This window comes from Oncorhynchus mykiss, unplaced genomic scaffold (assembly GCF_013265735.2).
Source record: "Oncorhynchus mykiss isolate Arlee unplaced genomic scaffold, USDA_OmykA_1.1 un_scaffold_85, whole genome shotgun sequence".
Classification (NCBI taxonomy): domain Eukaryota; kingdom Metazoa; phylum Chordata; class Actinopteri; order Salmoniformes; family Salmonidae; genus Oncorhynchus; species Oncorhynchus mykiss.
The window spans coordinates 1,426,337-1,446,252 of record NW_023493658.1 but is presented as its reverse complement, the minus strand read 5'-3'; the positions used below and the strand labels follow the sequence as shown (position 1 = coordinate 1,446,252).

Sequence of the window (19,916 nt, the reverse complement as noted above, 5' to 3'; positions counted from 1 at the left end):
TAGGGTTAAGGTTAGGTTTTTGGTTTAGGGTTAGGTTTTTGGTGTAGGGTTAAGGTTAGGTTTAGGGTTAAGGTTAGGTTTTTGGTTTAGGGTTAAGGTTAGGTTTTTGGTTTAGGGTTAAGGTTAGGTTTTTGGTTTAGGGTTAAGGTTAGGTTTTTGGTTTAGGGTTAAGGTTAGGTTTTTTGTGTAGGGTTAAGGTGAGGTTTTTGGTTTAGGTTTAAGGTGAGGTTTTTGGTTAGGGTTAAGGTTAGGTTTTTGGTTTAGGGTTAAGGTTAGGTTTTTGGTTTAGGGTTAAGGTTAAAGTAAGGTTAAAAGAGAACAGGTTAGGGTTAGTGGTTATGGAAAATAGGATTTTGAATGGGATTGAATTGTGTGTTCCCACAAGGTTAGCTGTACAAGGCTATGTGTGTGCGTGTGTGTGCGTGTGTGTGTGTGTGTGAATATTGAATGAATCAAATGATTGATGGACCCGTCTATCTGTTTCTTCACCATTCTGTCTCTCTGTCTCTTAGTCCATGAAGTCCCTGTCCTCCTTCCTTCCTTGGATGATAAAAGTCGAATGAAAAGTCCTACCATTAAAAAAAAAACTCCTACAATAAAATGTCACTCCACAATAACAATCGACAATTCATACTACTAATTTAAAACGCATATGGTAGAACCCAATCAATAGAGTTATGAGACACTGTAGACATTCATAGTAAAACAAAATTTTAATCCTGCTGGCCAGTACGGGTATCGAACCCGCGACCTTCGCGTTATTAGCACGACGCTCTAACCAACTGAGCTAACCGGCCTGAGATAATGATCAATCTACGGAACGGGGATACACCCATATATGGGTCTGGACGTGGTCGCTTATCTACAATGTCTACGTTCTACCAATAGAGGGCAGAGAACGTAAACAAATCCAGCTCAGTTCCAAGGACTCCCTTCTACACTGTCAATGATCAACACTATGGCTGTTGGGAACCCTGTACATTAGTGAGGGCTGTTGTGGCTCTGTACATTAGTGAGGGCTGTTGGGGCCCTGTACATTAGTGAGGGCTGTTGGGGCTCTGTATATTAGTGAGGGCTGTTGGGGCCCTGTACATTAGTGAGGGCTGTTGGGGCCCTGTACATTAGTGAGGGCTGTTGGGGCTCTGTACATAAGTGAGGGCTGTTGGAACCCTGTACATTAGTGAGGGCTGTTGGGGCCCTATTTCAACTCCAGATGACATAACCTAGCTAGCAGAGACAGCATGCTAACTATGAAAGTATCGATCCAGCAACAATGTCGAGGTCAAAAAAGAAAGGAACTATGTTAAACCAAGCTGACTTCGTAAGATAAGTCAACTCGGACGGAAATAATGAACAGGCTGAACGTACATTTCTGTGACTATCTAGATAACTTTAGCTTGTCATTCCTGTTTACAGAGTGTTAGTCCCCACGAGAGCAAATGCTATTTATATGGGGTTTAGGGTTAAAGTTAGAATTAGGTTTAGGAGCTAGGGTTAGGTTTAGGGTTAAGGTTAGGTTTTTGGTTTAGGGTTAAGGTTAAGGTTAGGTTTAGGGTTAAGGTTAGGTTTTTGGTTTAGGGTTAAGGTTAGGTTTTTGGTTTAGGGTTAAGGTTAGGTTTTTGGTTTAGGGTTAAGGTTAGGTTTTTGGTTTAGGGTTTAGGGTTAAGGTTAGGTTTTTGGTTTAGGGTTAAGGTTAGGTTTTTGGTTTTTGGTTTAGGGTTTAGGGTTAAGGTTAGGTTTTTGGTTTAGGGTTAAGGTTAGGTTTTTGGTTTAGGGTTAGGTTTTTGGTGTAGGGTTAAGGTTAGGTTTAGGGTTAAGGTTAGGTTTTTGGTTTAGGGTTAAGGTTAGGTTTTTGGTTTAGGGTTAAGGTTAGGTTTTTGGTTTAGGGTTAAGGTTAGGTTTTTGGTTTAGGGTTAAGGTTAGGTTTTTTGTGTAGGGTTAAGGTGAGGTTTTTGGTTTAGGTTTAAGGTGAGGTTTTTGGTTAGGGTTAAGGTTAGGTTTTTGGTTTAGGGTTAAGGTTAGGTTTTTTGTGTAGGGTTAAGGTGAGGTTTTTGGTTTAGGTTTAAGGTGAGGTTTTTGGTTAGGGTTAAGGTTAGGTTTTTGGTGTAGGGTTAAGGCGAGGTTTTTGGTTTAGGTTTAAGGTGAGGTTTTTGGTTAGGGTTAAGGTTAGGTTTTTGGTTTAGGGTTAAGGTTAGGTTTTTGGTTTAGGGTTAAGGTTAAAGTAAGGTTAAAAGAGAACAGGTTAGGGTTAGTGGTTATGGAAAATAGGATTTTGAATGGGATTGAATTGTGTGTTCCCACAAGGTTAGCTGTACAAGACTATGTGTGTGCGTGTGTGTGCGTGTGTGTGTGTGTGTGAATATTGAATGAATCAAATGATTGATGGACCCGTCTATCTGTTTCTTCACCATTCTGTCTCTCTGTCTCTTAGTCCATGAAGTCCCTGTCCTCCTTCCTTCCTTGGATGATAAAAGACGAATGAAAAGTCCTACCATTAAAAAAAAAACTCCTACAATAAAATGTCACTCCACAATAACAATCGACAATTCATACTACTAATTTAAAACGCATATGGTAGAACCCAATCAATAGAGTTATGAGACACTGTAGACATTCATAGTAAAACAACATTTTAAATCCTGCTGGCCAGTACGGGTATCGAACCCGCGACCTTCGCGTTATTAGCACGACGCTCTAACCAACTGAGCTAACCGGCCTGAGATAATGATCAATCTACGGAACGGGGATACACCCATATATGGGTCTGGAGGTGGTCGCTTATCTACAATGTCTACGTTCTACCAATAGAGGGCAGAGAACGTAAACAAATCCAGCTCAGTTCCAAGGACTCCCTTCTACACTGTCAATGATCAACACTATGGCTGTTGGGAACCCTGTACATTAGTGAGGGCTGTTGTGGCTCTGTACATTAGTGAGGGCTGTTGGGGCACTGTACATTAGTGAGGGCTGTTGGGGCTCTGTACATTAGTGAGGGCTGTTGGGGCCCTGTACATTAGTGAGGGCTGTTGGGGCCCTGTACATTAGTGAGGGCTGTTGGGGCCCTGTACATTAGTGAGGGCTGTTGGGGCCCTGTACATTAGTGAGGGCTGTTGGGGCTCTGTACATTAGTGAGGGCTGTTGGAACCCTGTACATTAGTGAGGGCTGTTGGGGCCCTATTTCAACTCCAGATGACATAACCTAGCTAGCAGAGACAGCATGCTAACTATGAAAGTATCGATCCAGCAACAATGTCGAGGTCAAAAAAGAAAGGAACTATGTTAAACCAAGCTGACTTCGTAAGATAAGTCAACTCGGACGGAAATAATGAACAGGCTGAACGTACATTTCTGTGACTATCTAGATAACTTTAGCTTGTCATTCCTGTTTACAGAGTGTTAGTCCCCACGAGAGCAAATGCTATTTATATGGGGTTTAGGGTTAAAGTTAGAATTAGGTTTAGGAGCTAGGGTTAGGTTTAGGGTTAAGGTTAGGTTTTTGGTTTAGGGTTAAGGTTGAGGTTAGGTTTAGGGTTAAGGTTAGGTTTTTGGTTTAGGGTTAAGGTTAGGTTTTTGGTTTAGGGTTAAGGTTAGGTTTTTGGTTTAGGGTTAAGGTTAGGTTTTTGGTTTAGGGTTTAGGGTTAAGGTTAGGTTTTTGGTTTAGGGTTAAGGTTAGGTTTTTGGTTTAGGGTTTAGGGTTAAGGTTAGGTTTTTGGTTTAGGGTTAAGGTTAGGTTTTTGGTTTAGGGTTAGGTTTTTGGTGTAGGGTTAAGGTTAGGTTTAGGGTTAAGGTTAGGTTTTTGGTTTAGGGTTAAGGTTAGGTTTTTGGTTTAGGGTTAAGGTTAGGTTTTTGGTTTAGGGTTAAGGTTAGGTTTTTTGTGTAGGGTTAAGGTGAGGTTTTTGGTTTAGGTTTAAGGTGAGGTTTTTGGTTAGGGTTAAGGTTAGGTTTTTGGTTTAGGGTTAAGGTTAGGTTTTTGGTTTAGGGTTAAGGTTAAAGTAAGGTTAAAAGAGAACAGGTTAGGGTTAGTGGTTATGGAAAATAGGATTTTGAATGGGATTGAATTGTGTGTTCCCACAAGGTTAGCTGTACAAGGCTATGTGTGTGCGTGTGTGTGCGTGTGTGTGTGTGTGTGAATATTGAATGAATCAAATGATTGATGGACCCGTCTATCTGTTTCTTCACCATTCTGTCTCTCTGTCTCTTAGTCCATGAAGTCCCTGTCCTCCTTCCTTCCTTGGATGATAAAAGACGAATGAAAAGTCCTACCATTAAAAAAAAAACTCCTACAATAAAATGTCACTCCACAATAACAATCGACAATTCATACTACTAATTTAAAACGCATATGGTAGAACCCAATCAATAGAGTTATGAGACACTGTAGACATTCATAGTAAAACAACATTTTAAATCCTGCTGGCCAGTACGGGTATCGAACCCGCGACCTTCGCGTTATTAGCACGACGCTCTAACCAACTGAGCTAACCGGCCTGAGATAATGATCAATCTACGGAACGGGGATACACCCATATATGGGTCTGGAGGTGGTCGCTTATCTACAATGTCTACGTTCTACCAATAGAGGGCAGAGAACGTAAACAAATCCAGCTCAGTTCCAAGGACTCCCTTCTACACTGTCAATGATCAACACTATGGCTGTTGGGAACCCTGTACATTAGTGAGGGCTGTTGTGGCTCTGTACATTAGTGAGGGCTGTTGGGGCACTGTACATTAGTGAGGGCTGTTGGGGCTCTGTACATTAGTGAGGGCTGTTGGGGCCCTGTACATTAGTGAGGGCTGTTGGGGCCCTGTACATTAGTGAGGGCTGTTGGGGCCCTGTACATTAGTGAGGGCTGTTGGGGCCCTGTACATTAGTGAGGGCTGTTGGGGCTCTGTACATTAGTGAGGGCTGTTGGAACCCTGTACATTAGTGAGGGCTGTTGGGGCCCTATTTCAACTCCAGATGACATAACCTAGCTAGCAGAGACAGCATGCTAACTATGAAAGTATCGATCCAGCAACAATGTCGAGGTCAAAAAAGAAAGGAACTATGTTAAACCAAGCTGACTTCGTAAGATAAGTCAACTCGGACGGAAATAATGAACAGGCTGAACGTACATTTCTGTGACTATCTAGATAACTTTAGCTTGTCATTCCTGTTTACAGAGTGTTAGTCCCCACGAGAGCAAATGCTATTTATATGGGGTTTAGGGTTAAAGTTAGAATTAGGTTTAGGAGCTAGGGTTAGGTTTAGGGTTAAGGTTAGGTTTTTGGTTTAGGGTTAAGGTTGAGGTTAGGTTTAGGGTTAAGGTTAGGTTTTTGGTTTAGGGTTAAGGTTAGGTTTTTGGTTTAGGGTTAAGGTTAGGTTTTTGGTTTAGGGTTAAGGTTAGGTTTTTGGTTTAGGGTTTAGGGTTAAGGTTAGGTTTTTGGTTTAGGGTTAAGGTTAGGTTTTTGGTTTAGGGTTTAGGGTTAAGGTTAGGTTTTTGGTTTAGGGTTAAGGTTAGGTTTTTGGTTTAGGGTTAGGTTTTTGGTGTAGGGTTAAGGTTAGGTTTAGGGTTAAGGTTAGGTTTTTGGTTTAGGGTTAAGGTTAGGTTTTTGGTTTAGGGTTAAGGTTAGGTTTTTGGTTTAGGGTTAAGGTTAGGTTTTTTGTGTAGGGTTAAGGTGAGGTTTTTGGTTTAGGTTTAAGGTGAGGTTTTTGGTTAGGGTTAAGGTTAGGTTTTTGGTTTAGGGTTAAGGTTAGGTTTTTGGTTTAGGGTTAAGGTTAAAGTAAGGTTAAAAGAGAACAGGTTAGGGTTAGTGGTTATGGAAAATAGGATTTTGAATGGGATTGAATTGTGTGTTCCCACAAGGTTAGCTGTACAAGGCTATGTGTGTGCGTGTGTGTGCGTGTGTGTGTGTGTGTGAATATTGAATGAATCAAATGATTGATGGACCCGTCTATCTGTTTCTTCACCATTCTGTCTCTCTGTCTCTTAGTCCATGAAGTCCCTGTCCTCCTTCCTTCCTTGGATGATAAAAGACGAATGAAAAGTCCTACCATTAAAAAAAAAACTCCTACAATAAAATGTCACTCCACAATAACAATCGACAATTCATACTACTAATTTAAAACGCATATGGTAGAACCCAATCAATAGAGTTATGAGACACTGTAGACATTCATAGTAAAACAACATTTTAAATCCTGCTGGCCAGTACGGGTATCGAACCCGCGACCTTCGCGTTATTAGCACGACGCTCTAACCAACTGAGCTAACCGGCCTGAGATAATGATCAATCTACGAAACGGGGATACACCCATATATGGGTCTGGAGGTGGTCGCTTATCTACAATGTCTACGTTCTACCAATAGAGGGCAGAGAACGTAAACAAATCCAGCTCAGTTCCAAGGACTCCCTTCTACACTGTCAATGATCAACACTATGGCTGTTGGGAACCCTGTACATTAGTGAGGGCTGTTGTGGCTCTGTACATTAGTGAGGGCTGTTGGGGCCCTGTACATTAGTGAGGGCTGTTGGGGCTCTGTACATTAGTGAGGGCTGTTGGGGCCCTGTACATTAGTGAGGGCTGTTGGGGCCCTGTACATTAGTGAGGGCTGTTGGGGCTCTGTACATAAGTGAGGGCTGTTGGAACCCTGTACATTAGTGAGGGCTGTTGGGGCCCTATTTCAACTCCAGATGACATAACCTAGCTAGCAGAGACAGCATGCTAACTATGAAAGTATCGATCCAGCAACAATGTCGAGGTCAAAAAAGAAAGGAACTATGTTAAACCAAGCTGACTTCGTAAGATAAGTCAACTCGGACGGAAATAATGAACAGGCTGAACGTACATTTCTGTGACTATCTAGATAACTTTAGCTTGTCATTCCTGTTTACAGAGTGTTAGTCCCCACGAGAGCAAATGCTATTTATATGGGGTTTAGGGTTAAAGTTAGAATTAGGTTTAGGAGCTAGGGTTAGGTTTAGGGTTAAGGTTAGGTTTTTGGTTTAGGGTTAAGGTTGAGGTTAGGTTTAGGGTTAAGGTTAGGTTTTTGGTTTAGGGTTAAGGTTAGGTTTTTGGTTTAGGGTTAAGGTTAGGTTTTTGGTTTAGGGTTAAGGTTAGGTTTTTGGTTTAGGGTTTAGGGTTAAGGTTAGGTTTTTGGTTTAGGGTTAAGGTTAGGTTTTTGGTTTAGGGTTTAGGGTTAAGGTTAGGTTTTTGGTTTAGGGTTAAGGTTAGGTTTTTGGTTTAGGGTTAGGTTTTTGGTGTAGGGTTAAGGTTAGGTTTAGGGTTAAGGTTAGGTTTTTGGTTTAGGGTTAAGGTTAGGTTTTTGGTTTAGGGTTAAGGTTAGGTTTTTGGTTTAGGGTTAAGGTTAGGTTTTTGGTTTAGGGTTAAGGTTAGGTTTTTTGTGTAGGGTTAAGGTGAGGTTTTTGGTTTAGGTTTAAGGTGAGGTTTTTGGTTAGGGTTAAGGTTAGGTTTTTGGTTTAGGGTTAAGGTTAAGTTTTTGGTTTAGGGTTAAGGTTAAAGTAAGGTTAAAAGAGAACAGGTTAGGGTTAGTGGTTATGGAAAATAGGATTTTGAATGGGATTGAATTGTGTGTCTACGTTCTACCTTTAGAGGGCAGAGAACGTAATCAAATCCAGCTCAGTTCCAAGGACTCCCTTCTACACTGTCAATGATCAACACTATGGCTGTATCTCTTTCTCTGTAGTTGTAGCTGACTGTCAGTCCTGTACATCTGAACCTGAATACATACTGGGTTGTAAACACCCCTCTCCATAGTCCATTTCTGATACCCATGATAATAACAACACTTCATAGTGATCATTGATTTAACAGAATAAATGACTGTGACCTGTCAGTTAATGGAATGGAATGAAGCATTTCACACCCTCACACTGTGACCAAGGAGTCTCCTCTCCTCACATAGACCACCTACAGAGGTAAAACAGGTGAGGGGAAGGAAAAGGAGAGAGAGACAGACAGACTGTTTGTCTTTCTTTAAACGAGCCAACGTCATAGTACGTTAACCATTTGCACATCATTACATTATCTGTTTCTTCACCATTCTCTCTCTCTGTCTCTTAGTCCATGAAGTCCCTGTCCTCCTCCCTTCCTTGTATAATAAAAAACGAATGAAAACTCCTACAATGAAAAAAAAACTCCTACATTAAAATGTCACTCCACAACAACAGAACAATCGACAATTCATACTACTAATTTAAAATGCACATTGTAAACCCCAATCAATAGAGTTATGTGACACTGTAGACAATCACAGTAAAGTAAAAACAAAAACTTCTGGCCAGTACGGGTATCGAACCCGCGACCTTCGCGTTATTAGCACGACGCTCTAACCAACTGAGCTAACCGGCCTCAGATAATGCTTAATCTGCGGATAAAAGTATAAATAACTACACCGTACCAAATAAGAGCTCAAGACATTCTATAACAAATCCATCACCTATTGAGAAATAAACATGGAGAAAAGCCCCCTAAGCAAGCTGGTCCAGGATCTCTGTTCACAAACACACCCCACAGGGCTCCAGGACAGCAACACAATGATGTGTGTGGATGAAGCACTTAATTTGACATTGGGAAAACAAGAGATGAACTGCTACAAACAAAGTCCCGCTAAAGCTAAAGAACACTCCGTAATGTTCACAACGACATCAACTTTGAACTCGCGAAAAGTGGGAGATGCGTTCAAGAAACACTGGCACATTTTATCATCGGACCCATTTTTGCCGGCGGAATTTACAAATCCACCACTTATTATGTATAGAAGAGGTCGCATTATACGCGATAAATTGGTCCATGCCAACTGCCAATCACAAAAGAAAACCAGCCAGGCTCTTTTACGCCCTCTTCCACATGGTAGCTATAAATGCAGAGGAGGCGCACAGTGCAACAACATGATAAAGTGTGAATATCTCTGCCACCCACACACAGGAAAACGATCCCAAATAAATGACATCATTACGTGTTCCACCACCCATGTTATCTACATTATTAAATGTCCATGTGGGCTCTGCTATGTCGGTAAAACCTCTCGCCCTCTCAAACAGAGAATCAGTGAACATAAAAATTCAACCAGGAGAAACGACAGGGATGATCCAGTCGCAGTACATTTCAATGACCTGAAGCATGATATTTCTACCTTTAGATTTTGTGGCATAGAGAAAGTTAAGATATCAGACAGGGGAGGTGATATTAATAATACTCCGAGTTAAAGGGAATGTTTGGGGATTTTCAGCCTCCAGACATTATTTCCTAAAGGTCGTAATGATGAAATGCCTGTGTATGTTATGTGGTGAATTTGAACGTGAATTATGCTCCTATTTAAGATCACTGACGTTTTTCGTACCATGTACCCAATGATTAATGAAGACTTGCTCGGTAGGTCTATATGTCCTCATTGTGGTTTTACAGATGTGTTTAATACGTCTTATTTACACACTTTATTTCAATATTTACGAAATGTATGTTGTATTTGGTAGCACGTATTAGTATTTCCTTCGCCTCCAACCCCTGTCGATGCGTGGAACGGATGTGGGCGGAGCTAGGTCTACACAAGGGTGCTAATTAAAAATAAAAAACAACTCAGGAAAGCCATGAGGCCGATACGTAAAGCTTATTATTAAAGATCAGTGATACTATCAATACTATCCTTCCTTTTCCCTGGAACTTCAGTATGTATAATGTATACTGTATATTTTTATTGTTTATTTCACTTTTGTATATTATCTACCTCACTTGCTTTGGCAATGTTAACATATGTTTCCCATGCTAATAAAGCCACTTGAGTTGAATTGAAATTGAATTGAGAGAGAGAGAGAGAAACAATTAAAGACAGGAAGACAGAAAGAGAGAGTAAGGAGTGGAGAAAGAGAGAGTAAGGAGTGGAGAAAGACAGAAAGAGAGAGTAAGGAGTGGAGAAAGACAGCGAGAGAGAGTAAGGAGTGGAGAAAGAGAGAGTAAGGAGTGGAGAAAGAGAGAAAGAGAGAGTAAGGAGTGGAGAAAGAGAGAGAGAGAGAGTAAGGAGTGGGGAAAGACAGCGAGAGAGAGTAAGGAGTGGAGAAAGAGAGAGTAAGGAGTGGAGAAAGAGAGAGTAAGGAGTGGAGAAAGACAGAAAGAGAGAGTAAAGAGTTGAGAAAGACAGCGAGAGAGTGTAAGGAGTGGAGAAAGAGAGATTAAGGAGTGGAGAAAGAGAGAGTAAGGAGTGGAGAAAGAGAGAGTAAGGAGTGGAGAAAGAGAGAGTAAGGAGTGGAGAAAGAGAGAGTAAGGAGTGGAGAAAGACAGAAAGAGAGAGTAAGGGGTGGAGTGTGTGTGTGTGTGTGTGTAAATAATGAATGAATCGAATGATTGATGGACCCGTCTATCTGTTTCTTCACCATTCTGTCTCTCTGTCTCTTAGTCCATGAAGTCCCTGTCCTCCTTCGTTCCTTGTATAATAAAAAACGAATGAAAACTCCTACAATTAAATGTCACTCCACAACAACAGAACAATCGACAATTCATACTACTAATTTAAAATGCAAGTTGTAAACCCCAATCAATAGAGTTATGAGACACTGTAGACATACACATCAAAGTAAAAACACAAACTTCTGGCCAGTACGGGTATCGAACCCGCGACCTTCGCGTTATTAGCACGACGCTCTAACCAACTGAGCTAACCGGCCTCATATAATGCTCAATATACGTATAAAGGTGGAAATAATTACCCCGTACCAAATAAGAGCTCAAGATATTCCATAACTAACCCATCAACTATTGTGAAATAAACATGGAGAAGAGCCCCCTAAGCAAGCTGATCCCGGAGCTCTGTTCACAAAGTGGAGAAAGAGAGAGTAAGGAGTGGAGAAAGACAGAAAGAGAGAGTAAGGAGTGGAGAAAGAGAGAGTAAGGAGTGGAGAAAGACAGAAAGAGAGAGTAAGGAGTGGAGAAAGAGAGTAAGGAGTGGAGAAAGAGAGAGTAAGGAGTGGAGAAAGACAGAAAGAGAGAGTAAGGAGTGGAGAAAGAGAGAAAGAGAGAGTAAGGAGTGGAGAAAGAGAGAGTAAGGAGTGGAGAAAGAGAGAGTAAGGAGTGGAGAATGACAGAAAGAGAGAGTAAGGAGTGGAGAAAGAGAGAGTAAGGAGTGGAGAATGACAGAAAGAGAGAGTAAGGAGTGGAGAAAGAGGGTGCAGCTGTCTGCAGGCTCTTTACCTCTCTGTACTTCTCTAGTTAATGTGTGACCAAGTGAGCATGGGGAAATTTAGGTGTGTGTGTGTGTGTGTGTGTGTGTGTGTGTGTGTGTGTGTGTGTGTGTGTGTGTGTGTGAATATTGAATGAATCAAATGATTGATGGACCCATATATCTGTTTCTTCACCATTCTGTCTCTCTGTCTCTTAGTCCATGAAGTCCCTGTCCTCCTTCCTTCCTTGGATGATAAAAGACGAATGAAAACTCCTACTATGACAAAAAAGAACTCCTACAATAAAATATCACTCCACAATAACAATCGACAATTCATACTACTAATTTAAAACGCATATGGTAGAACCCAATCAATAGAGTTATGAGACACTGTAGACATTCATAGTAAAATTTTAAAAAATCCTGCTGGCCAGTACGGGTATCGAACCCGCGACCTTCGCGTTATTAGCACGACGCTCTAACCAACTGAGCGAACCGGCCTCAGATAATGCGTAATTTACGGATAAAAGTAGAAATAACTACACCGTACCAAATAAGAGCTCAAGACATTCTATAACAAATCCATCACCTATTGAGAAATAAACATGGAGAAAAGTCCCCTAAGCAAGCTGGTCCAGGATCTCTGTTCACAAACACACCCCACAGGGCTCCAGGACAGCAACACAATTCTGTGTGTGGATGAAGCTCTTAATTTGACATTGGGAAAAACACGAGATGAACTGCTACAAACAAAGACCCGCTAAAGCTAAAGAACACTCCGTAATGTTCACAACGACATAAACTTTGAACTCGCGAAAAGTGGGAGATGCGTTCAAGAAACACTGGCACATTTTATCATCGGACCCATTTTTTCCGGCTGAATTTACAAATCCACCACTTATTGTGTATAGAAGAAGTTGCAATATACGCGATAAATTGGTCCATGCCAACTGCCAATCACAAAAGAAAACCAGCCAGGCTCTTTTACGCCCTCTTCCACATGGTAGCTATAAATGCAGAGGAGGCGCACAGTGCAACAACATGATGAAGTGTGAATATCTCTGCCACCCCACACACAGGAAAACGATCCCAAATAAATGACATCATTACGTGTTCCACCACCCATGTTATCTACATTATTAAATGTCCATGTGGGCTCTGCTATGTCGGTAAAACCTCTCGCCCTCTCAAACAGAGAATCAGACAACATTAAAGTTAAACCAGGAGAAACGACAGGGATGATCCAGTCGCAGTACATTTCAATGACCTGAAGCATGATATTTCTACCTTTAGATTTTGTGGCATAGAGAAAGTTAAGATATCAGACAGGGGAGGTGATATAAATAATACTCTGAGTTAAAGGGAATGTTTGGGGATTTTCACCCTCCAGACATTATTTCCTAAAGGTCGTAATGATGAAATGCCTGTGTATGTTATGTCGTGAATTTGAACGTGAATTATGCTCCTATTTAAGATCACTGACGTTTTTCGTACGATGTACCCAATGATTAATGAAGACTTGCTCGGTAGGTCTATATGTCCTCATTGTGGTTTTACAGATGTGTTTAATACGTCTTATTTACACACTTTATTTCAATATTTACGAAATGTATGTTGTATTTGGTAGCACGTATTAGTATTTCCTTCGCCTCCAACCCCTGTCGATGCGTGGAACGGATGTGGACGGGGCTAGGTCTACACAAGGGTGTTAATTTAAATGTTTAAAAACTCACGAAAGCCATGAGATCGATACATAAAGCTTATTAAAGATCAATGATACTATCCTTCCTTTTCCCTGGAACTTCTTTGACTGTAATATTTACTGTAAAGTTGAATTGTTTAATTCCCTTGTGTATATTATCTACCTCACTTGCTTTGGCAATGTTAACATATGTTTCCAATGCCAATAAAGCCCCTTGAATTGAAATTGAATTGAGAGAGAGACAGAAAGAAAGAGAGAGAAAGAAACAGTGAAAGACAGAGAAAGATAGTAAGGAGTGGAGAAAGACAGAAAGAGAGAGTAAGGAGTGGAGAAAGACAGAAAGAGAGAGTAAGGAGTGGAGAAAGACAGAAAGAGAGAGTAAGGAGTGGAGAAAGAGAGAGTAAGGAGTGGAGAAAGAGGGAGTAAGGAGTAGAGAAAGACAGAAAGAGAGAGTAAGGAGTGGAGAAAGAGAGTAATGAGTGGAGAAAGACAGAAAGACAGAGTAAGGAGTGGAGAAAGAGAGAGTAAGGAGTAGAGAAAGACAGAAAGAGAGAGTAAGGAGTGGAGAAAGAGAGAGTAAGGAGTGGAGAAAGAGAGAGTAAGGAGTGGAGAAAGACAGAAAGAGAGAGTAAGGAGTGGAGAAAGAGAAAGTAAGGAGTGGAGAAAGACAGAAAGAGAGAGTAAGGAGTGGAGAAAGAGAGAGTAAGGAGTAGAGAAAGACAGAAAGAGAGAGTAAGGAGTGGAGAAAGAGAGAGTAAGGAGTGGAGAAAGAGAGAGTAAGGAGTGGAGAAAGACAGAAAGAGAGAGTAAGGAGTGGAGAAAGACAGAAAGAGAGAGTAAGGAGTGGAGAAAGAGAGAGTAAGGAGTGGAGAAAGAGAGAGTAAGGAGAGGAGAAAGAGAGAGTAAGGAGTGGAGAAAGAGAGAGTAAGGAGTGGAGAAAGAGAGAGTAAGGAGTGGAGAAAGAGAGAGTAAGGAGTGGAGAAAGAGAGAGTAAGGAGTGAAGAAAGAGAGAGTAAGGAGTGGAGAAAGACAGAAAGAGAGAGTAAGGGGTGGAGTGTGTGTGTGTGTGTGTGTAAATAATGAATGAATCGAATGATTGATGGACCCGTCTATCTGTTTCTTCACCATTCTGTCTCTCTGTCTCTTAGTCCATGAAGTCCCTGTCCTCCTTCGTTCCTTGTATAATAAAAAACGAATGAAAACTCCTACAATTAAATGTCACTCCACAACAACAGAACAATCGACAATTCATACTACTAATTTAAAATGCAAGTTGTAAACCCCAATCAATAGAGTTATGAGACACTGTAGAGATACACATCAAAGTAAAAACACAAACTTCTGGCCAGCACGGGTATCGAACCCGCGACATTCGCATTATTAGCACGACGCTCTAACCAACTGAGCTAACCGGCCTCAGATAATGCTCAATATACGTATAAAGGTGGAAATAATTACCCCGTACCAAATAAGAGCTCAAGATATTCCATAACTAACCCATCAACTATTGAGAAATAAACATGGAGAAGAGCCCCCTAAGCAAGCTGATCCCGGAGCTCTGTTCACAAAGTGGAGAAAGAGAGAATAAGGAGTGGAGAAAGACAGAAAGAGTGAGTAAGGAGTGGAGAAAGAGAGAGTAAGGAGTGGAGAAAGACAGAAAGAGAGAGTAAGGAGTGGAGAAAGAGAGAGTAAGGAGTGGAGAAAGAGGGAGTAAGGAGTAGAGAAAGACAGAAAGAGAGAGTAAGGAGTGGAGAAAGAGAGAGTAATGAGTGGAGAAAGACAGAAAGACAGAGTAAGGAGTGGAGAAAGAGAGAGTAAGGAGTGGAGAAAGACAGAAAGAGAGAGTAAGGAGTGGAGAAAGAGAGAGTAAGGAGTGGAGAAAGAGAGAGTAAGGAGTGGAGAAAGACAGAAAGAGAGAGTAAGGAGTGGAGAAAGAGAAAGTAAGGAGTGGAGAAAGACAGAAAGAGAGAGTAAGGAGTGGAGAAAGAGAGAGTAAGGAGTAGAGAAAGACAGAAAGAGAGAGTAAGGAGTGGAGAAAGAGAGAGTAAGGAGTGGAGAAAGAGAGAGTAAGGAGTGGAGAAAGACAGAAAGAGAGAGTAAGGAGTGGAGAAAGACAGAAAGAGAGAGTAAGGAGTGGAGAAAGAGAGAGTAAGGAGTGGAGAAAGAGAGAGTAAGGAGAGGAGAAAGAGAGAGTAAGGAGTGGAGAAAGAGAGAGTAAGGAGTGGAGAAAGAGAGAGTAAGGAGTGGAGAAAGAGAGAGTAAGGAGAGGAGAAAGAGAGAGTAAGGAGTGGAGAAAGAGAGAGTAAGGAGTGGAGAAAGAGAGAGTAAGGAGTGGAGAAAGAGAGAGTAAGGAGTGGAGAAAGAGAGAGTAAGGAGTGGAGAAAGAGAGAGTAAGGAGTGGAGAAAGAGAGAGTAAGGAGTGAAGAAAGAGAGAGTAAGGAGTGGAGAAAGACAGAAAGAGAGAGTAAGGGGTGGAGTGTGTGTGTGTGTGTGTGTAAATAATGAATGAATCGAATGATTGATGAACCCGTCTATCTGTTTCTTCACCATTCTGTCTCTCTGTCTCTTAGTCCATGAAGTCCCTGTCCTCCTTCGTTCCTTGTATAATAAAAAACGAATGAAAACTCCTACAATTAAATGTCACTCCACAACAACAGAACAATCGACAATTCATACTACTAATTTAAAATGCAAGTTGTAAACCCCAATCAATAGAGTTATGAGACACTGTAGACATACACATCAAAGTAAAAACACAAACTTCTGGCCAGTACGGGTATCGAACCCGCGACCTTCGCGTTATTAGCACGACGCTCTAACCAACTGAGCTAACCGGCCTCAGATAATGCTCAATATACGTATAAAGGTGGAAATAATTACCCCGTACCAAATAAGAGCTCAAGATATTCCATAACTAACCCATCAACTATTGAGAAATAAACATGGAGAAGAGCCCCCTAAGCAAGCTGATCCCGGAGCTCTGTTCACAAAGTGGAGAAAGAGAGAGTAAGGAGTGGAGAAAGACAGAAAGAGAGAGTAAGGAGTGGAGAAAGAGAGTAAGGAGTGGAGAAAGAGAGAGTAAGGAGAGGAGAAAGAGAGAGTAAGGAGTGGAGAAAGAGAGAGTAGGGAGTGGAGAAAGAGAGAGTAAGGAGTGGAGAAAGAGAGAGTAAGGAGTGGAGAAAGAGAGAGTAAGGAGTTGAGAAAGAGAGAGTAAGGAGTGGAGAAAGACAGAAAGAGAGAGTAAGGAGTGGAGAAAGAGAGAAAGAGAGAGTAAGGAGTGGAGAAAGAGAGAGTAAGGAGTGGAGAAAGAGAGAGTAAGGAGTGGAGAATGACAGAAAGAGAGAGTAAGGAGTGGAGAAAGAGAGAGTAAGGCGTGGAGAATGACAGAAAGAGAGAGTAAGGAGTGGAGAAAGAGGGTGCAGCTATCTGCAGGCTCTTTACCTCTCTGTACTTCTCTAGTTAATGTGTGACCAAGTGAGCATGGGGAAATTTAGGTGTGTGTGTGTGTGTGTGTGTGTGTGTGTGTGTGTGAATATTGAATGAATCAAATGATTGATGGACCCATGTATCTGTTTCTTCACCATTCTGTCTCTCTGTCTCTTAGTCCATGAAGTCCCTGTCCTCCTTCCTTCCTTGGATGATAAAAGACGAATGAAAACTCCTACTATGACAAAAAAGAACTCCTACAATAAAATATCACTCCACAATAACAATCGACAATTCATACTACTAATTTAAAACGCATATGGTAGAACCCAATCAATAGAGTTATGAGACACTGTAGACATTCATAGTAAAATTTTAAAAAATCCTGCTGGCCAGTACGGGTATCGATCTCGCGACCTTCGCGTTATTAGCACGACGCTCTAACCAACTGAGCTAACCGGCCTCAGACAATGCTTAATTTACGGATAAAAGTAGAAATAACTACACCGTACCAAATAAGAGCTCAAGACATTCTATAACAAATCCATCACCTATTGAGAAATAAACATGGAGAAAAGTCCCCTAAGCAAGCTGGTCCAGGATCTCTGTTCACAAACACACCCCACAGGGCTCCAGGACAGCAACACAATGATGTGTGTGGATGAAGCTCTTAATTTGACATTGGGAAAAACACGAGATGAACTGCTACAAACAAAGACCCGCTAAAGCTAAAGAACACTCCGTAATGTTCACAACGACATAAACTTTGAACTCGCGAAAAGTGGGAGATGCGTTCAAGAAACACTGGCACATTTTATCATCGGACCCATTTTTTCCGGCTGAATTTACAAATCCACCACTTATTGTGTATAGAAGAAGTCGCAATATACGCGATAAATTGGTCCATGCCAACTGCCAATCACAAAAGAAAACCAGCCAGGCTCTTTTACGCCCTCTTCCACATGGTAGCTATAAATGCAGAGGAGGCGCACAGTGCAACAACATGATGAAGTGTGAATATCTCTGCCACCCCACACACAGGAAAACGATCCCAAATAAATGACATCATTACGTGTTCCACCACCCATGTTATCTACATTATTAAATGTCCATGTGGGCTCTGCTATGTCGGTAAAACCTCTCGCCCTCTCAAACAGAGAATCAGACAACATTAAAGTTAAACCAGGAGAAACGACAGGGATGATCCAGTCGCAGTACATTTCAATGACCTGAAGCATGATATTTCTACCTTTAGATTTTGTGGCATAGAGAAAGTAAAGATATCAGACAGGGGAGGTGATATTAATAATACTCCGAGTTAAAGGAAATGTTTGGGGATTTTCACCCTCCAGACATTATTTCCTAAAGGTCGTAATGATGAAATGCCTGTGTATGTCATGTCGTGAATTTGAACGTGAATTATGCTCCTATTTAAGATCACTGACGTTTTTCGTACGATGTACCCAATGATTAATGAAGACTTGCTCGGTAGGTCTATATGTCCTCATTGTGGTTTTACAGATGTGTTTAATACGTCTTATTTACACACTTTATTTCAATATTTACGAAATGTATGTTGTATTTGGTAGCACGTATTAGTATTTCCTTCGCCTCCAACCCCTGTCGATGCGTGGAACGGATGTGGGCGGGGCTAGGTCTACACAAGGGTGTTAATTTACATTTTTAAAAACTCACGAAAGCCATGAGATCGATACATAAAGCTTATTAAAGATCAATGATACTATCCTTCCTTTTCCCTGGAACTTCTTTGAGTGTAATATTTACTGTAAAGTTGAATTGTTTAATTTCCCTTTTGTATATTATCTACCTCACTTGCTTTGGCAATGTTAACATATGTTTCCCATGCCAATAAAGCCCCTTGAATTGAAATTGAATTGAGAGAGAGACAGAAAGAAAGAGAGAGACAGTGAAAGACAGAGAAAGATAGTAAGGAGTGGAGAAAGACAGAAAGAGAGAGTAAGGAGTGGAGAAAGAGAGAAAGAGAGAGTAAGGAGTGGAGAAAGACAGAAAGAGAGAGTAAGGAGTGGAGAAAGAGAGAGTAAGGAGTGGAGAAAGAGGGAGTAAGGAGTAGAGAAAGACAGAAAGAGAGAGTAAGGAGTGGAGAAAGAGAGAGTAATGAGTGGAGAAAGACAGAAAGACAGAGTAAGGAGTGGAGAAAGAGGGAGTAAGGAGTAGATAAAGACAGAAAGAGAGAGTAAGGAGTGGAGAAAGAGAGTAATGAGTGGAGAAAGACAGAAAGACAGAGTAAGGAGTGGAGAAAGAGAGAGTAAGGAGTGGAGAAAGACAGAAAGAGAGAGTAAGGTGTGGAGAAAGAGAAAGTAAGGAGTGGAGAAAGACAGAAAGAGAGAGTAAGGAGTGGAGAAAGAGAGAGTAAGGAGTGGAGAAAGACAGAAAGAGAGAGTAAGGAGTGGAGAAAGAGAGAGTAAGGAGTGGAGAAAGAGAGAGTAAGGAGTGGAGAAAGAGAGAGTAAGGAGTGGAGAAAGAGAGAGAGTAAGGAGTGGAGAAAGAGAGAGAGTAAGGAGTGGAGAAAGAGAGAGAGTAAGGAGTGGAGAAAGAGAGAGTAAGGAGTGGAGAAAGAGAGAGTAAGGAGTGGAGAAAGAGAGAGTAAGGAGTGGAGAAAGAGAGAGTAAGGAGTGGAGAAAGAGAGAGTAAGGAGTGGAGAAAGACAGAAAGAGAGAGTAAGGAGTGGAGAAAGACAGAGTAAGGAGTGGAGAAAGAGGGTGCAGCTGTCTGCTGGCTCTTTACCTCTCTGTACTTAATGTCCTTCTCTAGTTAATATGTGACCAAGTGAGCATGGGGAAGAGTGTGTGTGTGTGTGTGTGTGTGTGTGTGTGTGTGTGTGTGTGTGTGTGTGTGTGTGTGTGTGTGTGTGTGTGTGTGAGTGTGTGTGTGTGTGTGTGTGTGTGTCTGTTTATGGCACTTGAGTGTTTTGTGTTTCTTTTCAACCAACAAATAACCCTCCCTGAACTTTGAAACCTTTATTAGCCAATCAGCAACTGCTTCCCAGGACAAAACTAGTGTCACCTGCCGCCTGTCCAGTAACCAAGGTTTTCTGGGCAGGTAACCGTGACAACATAAATAATTCAGAAGGAGAGGGAGCCAGCCGCCTGACGGGAACAGGTGTCCTAGAGGGCGGGCGCTGAGAGAGAGAGAGAGAGAGAGAGAGAGAGAGAGAGAGAGAGAGAGAGAGAGAGCGAGAGAGAGACAGAGCGAGAGAGAGAGAGAGAGACAGAGCGAGAGAGACAGAGCGAGTGACACAGACAAAGAAAGCAGGTTGAGAAAACAAATGTCTAAAAAGAGGGACTGTGAGAAAAGAGTCAAACGATAAGGAGAGAAAGAAAGCAGGAGTGAGGAGGGAAAAACAGCCCGACGGGGAGAATGGAACGGTTAGGCTAGAGACCAGAGACCAGAGACTAGAGACTAGAGACCAGAGACCAGAGACCAGAGTCCAGAGACCAGAGACCAGAGACCAGAGTCCAGAGTCCAGAGTCCAGAGACCAGAGACCAGAGTCCAGAGGCCAGAGACCAGAGACCAGAGTCCAGAGTCCAGAGACCAGAGACCAGAGACCAGAGACCAGAGACCAGAGTCCAGAGGCCAGAGACCAGAGACC

General features: G+C 41.8%; 9 non-coding genes across 9 annotated transcripts; all 9 read right to left on the bottom strand.

The window, feature by feature from the left end:
* Nucleotides 1-723: 723 nt before the first annotated feature.
* On the bottom strand, nt 724-797 carry trnai-aau. The gene has a single exon. It is a non-coding gene; the product is annotated as a tRNA-Ile (tRNA).
* Nucleotides 798-2,643: 1,846 nt separating this feature from the next.
* trnai-aau lies at nt 2,644-2,717 on the bottom strand. Its single transcript has one exon. It is a non-coding gene; the product is annotated as a tRNA-Ile (tRNA).
* A 1,697-nt stretch (nt 2,718-4,414) lies between these two features.
* On the bottom strand, nt 4,415-4,488 carry trnai-aau. The gene has a single exon. It is a non-coding gene; the product is annotated as a tRNA-Ile (tRNA).
* A 1,697-nt stretch (nt 4,489-6,185) lies between these two features.
* Nucleotides 6,186-6,259, bottom strand: trnai-aau. Its single transcript has one exon. It is a non-coding gene; the product is annotated as a tRNA-Ile (tRNA).
* A 2,020-nt stretch (nt 6,260-8,279) lies between these two features.
* Nucleotides 8,280-8,353, bottom strand: trnai-aau. The gene has a single exon. It is a non-coding gene; the product is annotated as a tRNA-Ile (tRNA).
* A 2,235-nt stretch (nt 8,354-10,588) lies between these two features.
* On the bottom strand, nt 10,589-10,662 carry trnai-aau. The gene has a single exon. It is a non-coding gene; the product is annotated as a tRNA-Ile (tRNA).
* Nucleotides 10,663-11,583: 921 nt separating this feature from the next.
* trnai-aau lies at nt 11,584-11,657 on the bottom strand. Its single transcript has one exon. It is a non-coding gene; the product is annotated as a tRNA-Ile (tRNA).
* A 3,965-nt stretch (nt 11,658-15,622) lies between these two features.
* trnai-aau lies at nt 15,623-15,696 on the bottom strand. The gene has a single exon. It is a non-coding gene; the product is annotated as a tRNA-Ile (tRNA).
* A 977-nt stretch (nt 15,697-16,673) lies between these two features.
* Nucleotides 16,674-16,747, bottom strand: trnai-aau. Its single transcript has one exon. It is a non-coding gene; the product is annotated as a tRNA-Ile (tRNA).
* Nucleotides 16,748-19,916: the final 3,169 nt, after the last annotated feature.